This window comes from Pinus tabuliformis, chromosome X (assembly GCF_031772625.1).
Source record: "Pinus tabuliformis cultivar Carrire ecotype Pingquan chromosome X, CPIR1, whole genome shotgun sequence".
Classification (NCBI taxonomy): Eukaryota; Viridiplantae; Streptophyta; class Pinopsida; order Pinales; family Pinaceae; genus Pinus; species Pinus tabuliformis.
In genome coordinates, this window is record NC_142308.1 from 1,091,923,156 (window position 1) to 1,091,934,685 (window position 11,530).

Consider the following 11,530-nt stretch of genomic DNA (forward strand, 5'->3'; position numbering starts at 1 on the left):
AAATGAGAACTTGTTCATGGTCCATTGACATAGATACAATGCATAGGTGCTTAGATTAAGATAGAGGGAATTGATCTTGTTATTCAGTTTGTGTTCATTTTGGGAAAAGAAAGGATTTTACGTTGCTACCATCAACTAGAATTTGTATTGGCATATCTACTTTTGTTTGGTAGCCTCACTTCTTTATATAAAGCCCATGACTCGTATTTTTTTAAAGCAAAAACATACTTTTGATATTTCATATGATATAAAAATGTACAATCCCTTGGTTGCATAGTAGCACACTAGATGACTTAAAAGGATGGGTTGAGAACAAAATCCCACATATAGCTTAGACTTTAAACATACCTTGAAACTTAAATAAATCCTATTTGAATATGATTAAATATATTAAAGGACAAAACATAGAACACATTACCATTAGACACCTTCTATGTGAAAAGTAACCTAGCTTCTAATAGTAGAGCCTCCTTGGATAACATATCCACCACGGCATTATTTACCTATGTGTATGAAGAACTTGCATGTTACTCTACTCGTCAAATTGAAACTATCTATCATGGGCAAGCCCCACTTGAGCCAAAATGAGAAATGTTTTTTTATTTGGTACTTAGTTAACCAATGGGAAATAATTACTGTCGAAAAGAGAGACCGAGGGTTGTGATTTCGATAAGGTTGAAGAGGAATGTTTGAATATAAGGAATCTTGTTGCACATATAGATTAAATCCATACAACATGAAGCACATTTTTATTACATAGAGAATTTCTAATCGAATAGGTTTGAAGAAATAAATATATGATGCTTCAATTATTCATCTACTTGATGCCCATTTTCTTGACATTTGTGGCCCCTATATCCCTCACAGTTTCTACTCTCTATGTTTGCCATGACTTTTGTATATAATGAGAGGGAATTACAAAGATTTGAGCATTTTAACGCTTGTCGTTGAGCTGTGTTACATTTGCATATTCAAATAAAATATTTGATTCGGTCTTGGTTTACATATACATTTTCATTCCATTCTAGCACTACTTTGTTCAAGTAAAGGATTCAATTCGTGCTCTTATTTTCCCACCCATTCAATTAACCTCTTTTGTCACCCAATTGTATTGGACGAAATATTTATTTTGTGGAATTAACATTCGAGAAATTGACCCTTCAATATATTTTGCAGCTTATAACCCTTCATTGTTTACACAATTGTCGATATATAGGTTCAAAGTATCTTCAAATATTTACTCAATTACCAACCTATTGACTTTGAGAATAGGCCTAGTTTTTTTAATCCATCAAGTTCTACTTATGCTAGGAAAACTGCCATTGATGATAATGTATTAGGAGGTTCTTTTTAATATCTAGTGTATTGCCTCTCTCTTCTTCATTGACAAATGTACATTCAAAACTAGAGCTTCGAATCATTGTCAATTATTTATGAAAGCAGTTGATGATCACACCATTTTTTTAGCCTCCATTCTAGTGCGAGGTTGAAAGAACATTCCTAACATGAATCTATTTAAAATCTATTAATCAAAGAACTCAAAATAATCTAAGGAACATTTAATCTCAAATATCAATTCAACTCAACATCAAGAATAATTGTAATATATAAAAAAAAAATTCTTAAGTTCACTTGTGCATTCTTGAAAATCAATTGAATGCATCACATAACATAACAATATAGCATTTCTTCTAGGACATGCTAGAGAGCACCTCTCGGTGAAACTAGGATTTTGTGAAGCTCAATTGACCTTGGATGCCCCTTGGGAAAATTTAATTCCCCAAAAAGTGGCTTCCATCCTCAGCACCTAACATACAATTTGAACGAAAATATTATGTGGTCTAAACCCTACTCAAACCAACAAGTTTAATTTTCACGATAAATTTAAATTACTAATCAATTGAACTACAACCAATGATAATGAGCATGTTTCCCTACAATAATTTGATCGTCTTTTACCATGGCTTAAATATGCAATTGACTCCCCCCCAAGGGGTAGGTGTCAAGACCACCAAGTGCTCATAAGATGCAAGTATCCTAGCTTTTCCCGATAGACATTATCAAATTACTCTAGCTCATGCCACACTTGAACCTGTAAGATTCAACCAGCCTTAAATTTGTTATGTAGCTAGGTTAAGCCTAAGCTGGGGATAGCTTGTTTATTAGATGGAAGAATATCGATCGACCCATAATGGGATGCTTATCACCATGATCGTGTGACGTTGGGGAGCCTGGACACCACTTGGGAAGTTTAGTTCCCCGAAAGTGGCTTCCTCCTCAACCCCTCCCCATAAGGTTTTAACTTGTGACGTGGCGAGGACTAAACCCCATGCAAACCAACTAGTCTACAACTCATGGGTTAATCACCCAATATCAAATGATAATCTAGAATTTGTCAAGGGAACAAAGCGAGCGCCTCCTAGCTCTTGAATCTCATTTAAAGAAACAACCCACCACAATAATAAGTGCTTACCATTAGTTTCTAATGGGCAGATGTACACATGACAAATAGAAAATGCTAGTCCTCGCAAACTGCTTACTAAGATATCTAAAAATAGTTTTGATGTGTTGCTCAGATATGTGTGTGCATGCACACATGCTTGCAATTCTTAAATAAAAATTAATTACTAGGTGTACCACTCCTAATGCTCACTTGTATATGCATGGTATATGCATGACTTTTCACATTATTAATTTAATTTCATAAAAATTAAATTTAGATATTGTAAAAATAGATAAATTTAGATATTAAAAATATATAATAAATATAAATAGGTTTATACTTTTAAAAAATTAACAAATTTTTAAAAATAGTTAAAAATATTTTTATGTTTATTTTTCTATTAACATAAATAAACAACACACCTAACTGATTTAAAAATTTAATTATTAAAAATAATGAAATTTAAAATTCACATAAACTATATAGTTTGGAATAATGTATCTAACCCTATTGGATATGCTAACTTGTAAGCGAATTAAGAAAATTATTTAAAAATATCATAAAATTTAATTTATAACGGTCCTAAACCTATTGGTTCTAAGTAAATTAAAAGAATAATTTAAACTGTGATAAAGTTCAAAGTGGAATTGTGACTAATTGTCCTATGACAGGATCTAAAGTGGAATTTAAGAAATTGGCTATTAACTTTGACATGTATTAAAAAGAGACATTTTTAGACGACCAACTAGTTAGCAAAGCATCTAATGTGTGGCTCACAAAGGATGTGAGTCAGTAGAACAGAGAGGCACGAAGAGAGGTAGCATTAATGTTCTCCTACTCAATGCAGTCCTACTACATGTTTAGTGCATAAATGGATGTGACAAACCCTTTGGCATGATCATCCAACTAACTTGCAAGTAGTCAAGAAGTACATGACTAGTCAAGCCAGGGATTACTAGGCACCAAGAGCTTCTTGTCACATAGCTTGTCCTTTTTGGAAAACAAATTGCCATTACTTTCCACAAATGGCATCGTAACAGGCCCCAACCTAGATAAATACCACTTGACATAAAATATTAATAACATTTTAAAAAATAATAAATTGTCAAAAATACATTTTATAAACTTCAACACACATCACTAAAAATACTAAAAACTGTTATGCAAAAAAAATATTAAAAAGAAAAAATACCCAGTCATTTTTTTTTAATCAAATTCCAACCCTGATTGCCATTGCAGCCAATTTCCTTACCACCAAATTAATTGTTGTATGATGATCTTATCTACATACGTCTTTACACTCCTCTATTACATCCGTAATGACAGTACTCACAACCATTGTCATATACCATTTTGTACGATCACAATCAACCAATTAAGTAAACAAAGTCATATTGAAAGGAGTGGGAAAAATAACTTTATTAAAAGTAAGTGAGTGAGGAAAATAACATTTCATATCCTAATTATCATTTCTAAAATGTGAGTGAAGAAAATATTCGAAGGGTATATACATACACAATCTTAAGAGTAAGTGGGAAAATAAAAGAAACTGTACTCTAACTTTATTAGCTATTTTTAAAGGGAAAAACAATTGACTAAATGAATAATAAAATATTTTTTTATAAAAGGGCATATGTACACACTATTAAAAGGGAGTAAGTAAGAAAATAAATAAGTTATACTTTAATAAAGTATAACAAAAGAAAGTAAGAAAATAAATAAATTATACTTTAATAAAGTATTAAATATTTTTAAAGTAAAAAAATTGACTAAGGAAAAGTACTTAAATATTCAAAGTTTATAATCTATTATCTTTCATAAAGGAAAGGAAGAATATTTTTTTATAAAAGTTTTGCCATGGTCGATTATATATTATTTATATTAAAGAAAGAATGAATATTTTTTCATAAAAGTTTTTTAACGATTGATTATATATTATTTATATTAAAAGAAAAGAAAAAAATTATCAACTTAAGAGGTAAGGAAAATTACATCAATATTAAATTGATAAATTAATTATCAATTTCATAATCAAATATAGGTGAAAAGGAATATATTTTTTGGAAAAAACAAGATGAAACTAAAAACATATTCGGATGTTGCAATTCAAATAACATAAATTTTAAGAAAAGATCCCTTAATTAAAGTAGTAATATTAGTGCACAAAGAATATCATTTGCCAAAAACAAGTTAAGAAAATGCTACAAATACATTAAAAGAAAGTCAAGACACAAGAACTCCTTATTGACACCTAAATCATAAGAGAACACATCTCAACTAGTCAATGAATCCATATCACTCATGATAGAAACAACCAATTTACATTACAAAGAATATTAATGTCGGTGCAATTAAGTCTTATGATAACAACTCATTTTCGAAAGCTTACAAGCACAAAGTTCCATAGAAGATTGATTTTGTATGGTTAGATCATTTTACAATCTGACAATTTTGTACCACAACTAGAAAATCATATTATCTTGTATCATGAAGGATAACAAAACCAAGAATTCAAAAAGACGTGAATAAATTACAAGACAAAGAAAAAGACAACATGTTTTTTCCTCCACATGCTTCGAGGAAAAGACAATTTCTAAAGGGGAAGGAAATGTAATGAACATGAACATGGGATAATACAAATAGTAATTAAAAATAATTAATATTTATGAAAGGGCATGTCTCAAGAGACATGACTACTTAGGAAAGGTCATTCCGGCCTAATATTTATATGAGACTCGTCATTATAATCAACCATATCATTTTTAATCAATAATTATATATTTTATTTATTCATCTTTATGGATACTTTGATATTTCAAATATTTTGTGTGTGAGTGAACTTGGTTCGTCAAAGTAGAAGACATCAACTTCCAAATAAATCAGGAAATTTTTTAGGAACTTATAAACCTTAGAGCCAAGTTCCACAGTTTGCAAGCATCTTCAAATCACCATTTGTGGGCACTTCTAATCAATAAGAGATATCATTTCTAACCAATTTTGGAAATGTTCCAAGAATGATTTAGCCTTAGAGATGAGTTTTGGATTTGTTAGTAAGTCTTAAACTGCAATTTAGTAGAAAAATTCAACATATGATAACCATTGGGTTGGTAGTCATGCTGAAGCCATAAAATATAGAGAGGATATTCAACTATTGAAAACTATTCTAATATCTTTACTTCAACTTACAGAACCCCTTCTGATCAAGGAGGAATCTTAGACACCTAATCTATTAATTTTATGTGAGGATTATCAATCGTTATTGAGAATCCAAAGACCTTGGAAGATGAATCCAACAGTTATAAATGATGTATTTATATGTCTATCATTATAATGAAATTGTAATTTATATTTATCTCTTCATTTATATTATAATCTAACACTAATAAGCCTGAAGACAGTCAACAAAAGCGAAATCTAAATTATCATTTGACAACTAACTAAATGGTGAGATTTATTTGCATAATGATATCACCACAATCTAGAGAGATCTTTTTTAATATTGTTTTGAAGGCATTCTACCTCTAAATGCATTTTAAAAGTAATATTATTAATGCATACCTAGCGCCTTTGTCTTATGTTAATTATTGTTTTTATTTCTATTTATTTATTTATTTGTTAACTATAACAAGCCTAGGCTAGGGCTAATCCATATATTAGATGGAAGAATGATCTACTCATAGTGGGATGCTATCACTAGGATTGTGTGAAGCTTAGTCAAGCTTGAATGCCCCTTGGGATAGATTAATTCCTTGAAAAGTGACTTCCATCCTCAACCCCTCCCCATGAAGTTTGAACTAGGGGCTTAGTGAGGACTACACCCTACAAAAACCAATTGATCTTCACCTCATAGATTATTTTATAACTATGTTATTACCATTCACAAAAAAAAAAAAAAAAAATTGCGACATAAGTGAACTAAGAAATATCATATTCTTAATTTTGAGTCCGAAAAAGTATTAATAGTAAATGAACTATTTATGGTTATGAAATCGAAACAACAATGAGCCTCAAGGGTTAGCTCAACCAGTCAAATCAGTGACTCGCCAATTGGGAGGTCACGGGGTCAATTCTCCTCGAAGCCCTTGGGGTTAGGCCTAGCTATTGGTCGTGGGGCTTGATTCCCTTCGGGGTTGATCAACCCAGATATTTCTGTGGATGTAACGGTCACCTAGTGACCGTGGGTGTCTGTGAACCGCACTACAAAAAAAATAAATAAAAATTGAAACAACTATAACAATGCCTTATTTTAATTGTTATTTATAATAATAATATATTTGAAAATATTTTTAAATAAATTTGAATAAATACTAATTTGCAATTAAATTATATATCTATATATATATATATATATATATATATATATATATATATATATATAATACCATTAATTTATTTATTTTGTCAAATGAGTAAGTAAAGAGGTATCATTAAAAAGCAATGGAATTTCAACAATATAGAAATATATAATTACTTGTTACATCGATAGTTGTGATCTATGTTTGGATTGGGCTTGACGAATTTCAAATATTTAAATTATGAATGGTTTATATTTGATAATCTGTAAATATTCTTCCTTTAATACATGATCCATTAGACAATATGAAAGGTGTGCGAATCGTTTTTTTAGTTTCTTAGATATGTTCCTGAAATTATTTTATTAAAAAAAATATGAAACATGGTTGTCCTGACATTGTTCGGCATTAACATGGTAAGGATTACGCTCCTCGGCTACACAAAATGTTTTCCCTCCTCAAACCTTCGTGATTTTTCCTACTAATGTAACGTCTCCCGTCCTCGCTTATGAAACATGGTTGGGGTTATAAAATGTCCCCCTTGATCCTTAGTTAGTTTTTATTTAACATTTCTTCATTGCATTCCATTCCATTCCTTCAATGGCTCTTGTGTAATGTTATTGGTCCCCCAAGATTCCTAAGTCTGTAAACATTTCCCAACTTTGTTATTAGTCACTATTTCATTGAGACTATAACAATCTCTTCACGGTTAAAGTGAGTTGACTTTGCATTATTTTGTTGTATTTTTGCAATTTTATCAAAGTTTCAAGAAAACGCTTAATATATGTATTTGCTGGTAAATTCAAAAATAATTTGCTAATTTTCTAAAAATCTTTTTCCCAATTTTCGATTGACTGAGTGAGCTCTGATGGAACATAATTCCCCTGGTAGAGAGAATTTTATTTTTGGTATTTTTCAGTGCCTTACAATAATTTTAAATTTTTAAAAAAGGCTAATTTTGTGAGTGGTCATTCCATTTGGTAGTGCTCTTGTTGGAAATACTGGGGGGGTGTGTGAATCAATATTTATTTTCAATTGTTATTTTTACCAGTTAAATCATTTATACTTATAACAGAAAATGAACAATAGGAATAAATGTTTTTATTAATATAATCCTTACAATAAATTAGGTACAATATATATAAGGCTCCAATCTGTTGCCAAGAACCAACTTGATCTTTTTGAGAGGCTCCAACCTCTAGGGTGCCAACCCTATCTTCTCAAGGCGCCAACCCTATTTGTATGTATGTATGAGTTTTGCCAAAGAATCGAAACGACTCGTTCAAAGGTGAAGGGACCAACTCATTTATTAAAAATATATATTGGAGAGTCTTTTATCCATAGACTTGATTTTTCACGGAAACCATATAAGAATCGGAGAGTCTTTTATCCATAGACTTGAATTTTCATGGAAACCATATAAGAATCGGAGAGTCTTTTATCCATAGACTTGATTTTTCATGGAAACCATATAAGAATCGGAGAGTCTTTTATCCATAGACTTGATTTTTCACGGAGACCATATAAGAGTTGTTATACCCACAAGGAGGCCCCACATTCCACGTCATTACCTTTAATCGCAATCGCAACTTCATGAAAAAATCAGAGTTATTCCTTTAATCCCGCAAATGAACGCCGGTCCCACTTGAATGCACAAGACCGAACCCCAAATAAAATAAACCCGTCTCAATAAACTTCTCGAGTCCACCAAGCTACTCATTATTTTCAGAAAAAGAGAACTGCTTATCAATCCATGGATTTTAACTAGGCCTAGAATGATGAGTGCCTGGGGCATTTCTTCTTTAGGGAGCTGGAAATGACCAAAAAGAGAGCTCCATGGGGTCTCCTTTTTCATAGTTATTCCTTTGGGCCCGGAAAAGAATAATTCAATGCCCAAAGGATCCCTAAACTAGTACTACCTTATTATTTTAACAATCCTAAAGTAGTTAGTTCTCGAGGCATTCATATTTAGAGAGTATGAATTGCCTATAGTAGACTCCAGGGGATTTCCTTTCTGTAAACATTTCCTTGAGCCTGAAAAAGAACAATTCTATACTTAAGGAATCCCTAACTAATATTGGTCCATATTATTTACAAGCCTGAATCAGTCGATTCTTGGGAGCTTCATGTTTAGAGAGTCTGAAGGCTTTCAAAGGAGACTCCACTGGTTCCTTTTCCATAAATAATCCACCAAACCTGGATAAAGGAATAAAATTGCTCCTGGTGGATTCCTCCTTTATTCTACATGGGGTGTGGGGAGGACTGCCTGCAGATATAAAAAGTGATAGCCCACTGGTTTACTTATATATATATATATATATATATATATATATATATATATAACTAAGCAACTAAAGCAGCAAGGGGTTGATCATTGGCATGAATCAGCTCCAATCCTGGATCCCCTCGAGCTTCCTGCAAAAACTGATCACGTGAAAGTGGTTTATGATAAACTTTAAGCCGATGGCCATTTACTACAAAAGAAATCTTGTCATCATCGATAGTACAAATACAAACTGAACCGTTATCAAAAACTTCAATTACCTCATACAGTACTAACCATATAGTAGAAAATTTACCTTTGAAATGCTTAAACTTACTATCATATAACAAGACCCAGTCACTTGGACGAAAGACTTTCTTCTTAATAAATTTGTCATGCCATCAGGCTCTTTAGTTCTGTACTAATGCAATGATGTGGTAGGAATCTTGTTGGATCTCATCAAGCTCGTTCAATTGCATTAATCTCTATTCTTGAGCCTCATTTAAATTCATGCCCAACTGAGTAGCAGTTTTGAATGTTTTTACCTGGAATTCGATAGGTAAGAGTACTTGTTTACCATAGACTAATTCGTAAGGTGTATGCTCGGTCACATTCCTCCAAGTGGTCCGGTAATCTTGAAGTGCTTCTGGTAACTTTTCTGCCCAATCTTTGTGATGCAGTTGAACTATTTTTGTAAGGATGGATTCCAACACTTTGTTCATGGACTCCACTTGCCCATTAGCCTAGGGGTGGTAAGGGGTCGATTTGCAGTGCTTAACTTGATATTGCTCCATGAGTGCCTTGACCAACTTTGACGCAAATTGGGTTCCTTGATCAGTGACAATTTCACGAGGCACCCCAAATCTTGTAAAGATTTCCTCGAAAAAAAGCTCTACTTTTGCCTTTTCAGTGGCAGCATACAATGCTTTGGCCTCCACCCACTTGGTGACGTAATCAGTGCACACCAAAATATATTTCTTCTTGTTTGACATTGGGGAGAAGGGTTCAATGGCAACTTGTAGTTGAAGAGGCATTTCATCGGAGACAACTGGTCTCCCCATTCGTTGGTAAGCGTCACAACTCAAAACAAACTTCTTAGCGTCTTTAAATAGGGTCAGCCAATAGCATCTGGTACAGAGAACTTTATATGTCGTTCTTTTATTGACAAAATGGCCACCACAAGGCTCGTTGTGACTGACACTTAATATATCATGCATTTCATCTTCCCGCACACACCGCCTCATAATCAAGTCTGGCCTGTATAAAATAGATCTCCCTCGATCTAGGAGTAACTAGCACCACGCTACACTATATTGTGCCTCTCTCGAGCCAATAGGTTTTGAGGTAGTTTTCCTGATACCAGATAATTGGCGACATCAGCGAACCAAGGAGTAACAGTAGAAATGGCAAATAGAGCTTCATCTGGGAATTCGTCGGGCACTGGCATTGGCATGCTTCCCTGTGTAAGATTCAAACGAGATAAGAAATCAGCTGCCAAGTTGTCTCTTCCAGGCCTATCAATTATAGTTATATTGAATTCTTGTAGAAGCAACAACCATCTAGTTATCCTACCATTAGTAACATGTTTATTCATTAAAAATCTAACAACAGAATGGTCGGTATGGACAAATGTCTCATAACTAGTAATATAATGTCTAAACTTCCCTATAGCATGCACAACTGCTAATAGCTCTTTTTCAGTAATCATATAATTTAATTCAGCGGGAGAGAGCTTTTTGCTAACAAAGTAAATGGCATAGGGAAAGTTATCCTCCCTTTGTCCCAAAACTTCTCCTAGTGCATTGTCCGAAGCGTCTGTACAAATATGGAAAGGTAAGGACCAATCTGGCCCTCTTAGGACCGGAGCAGTAGATAATCTCTCCTTTAGTCCCTGAAAAGCTTGTTGACAGTCGACATTCCATACAAAGTTAGCATCTTTAGTTAACAATTTGAATAATGGTGCTTCAATTCTAGTGAAATTCTCAATAAATGGTCAATAATATCCTGCGTGCCCTAAAAAATTTCTTACCTCTTTTTGCGAGCTCGGAATAGGGATACGCAAAATTACCTCGATTTTTGTTGGGTCAACTTGAATCCCTTCAAATGACACATGATGACCTAGAACAATTCCCTTAGTTTGCATCATTCTACATTTATCGCTACTGAGGGCTAGATCGTCTTCTTGACAACGGATCAATACCTTCTCTAGATTCCCAAAATCCTGTGGAAAGTCATCTCCGTAGACTGTGAAGTCATCCATATAGACTTCCACACAGTCATGGATCAAATCAGAAAAAATGGAAATTATAGCTCTTTGGAAAGTGGCGGGGGCATTACAAATACCAAAGGGAAGGACTTTATATGCATAAGTACCCCATGGGAATGTGAAGGGAGTCTTTTCCTGGTCTTCTTCAGTTATTTCTATTTGATTGTACCTGTTGTAACCATCTAGAAAAGAAAAATATTTCTTACCTGAAAGCGTATTGAGAACTTGATCGATGAAGGGCAATGGAAAATAGTCGTGCAATGTGG

The 11,530-nt window shown here is 33.1% G+C and overlaps 1 pseudogene; it reads right to left on the reverse strand.

The window, feature by feature from the left end:
* Positions 1-10,059, reverse strand: part of LOC149143629 (protein disulfide-isomerase pseudogene) — a 46,975-nt pseudogene extending 36,916 nt beyond the window's left edge.
* Between the last annotated feature and the right edge of the window lie 1,471 nt (positions 10,060-11,530).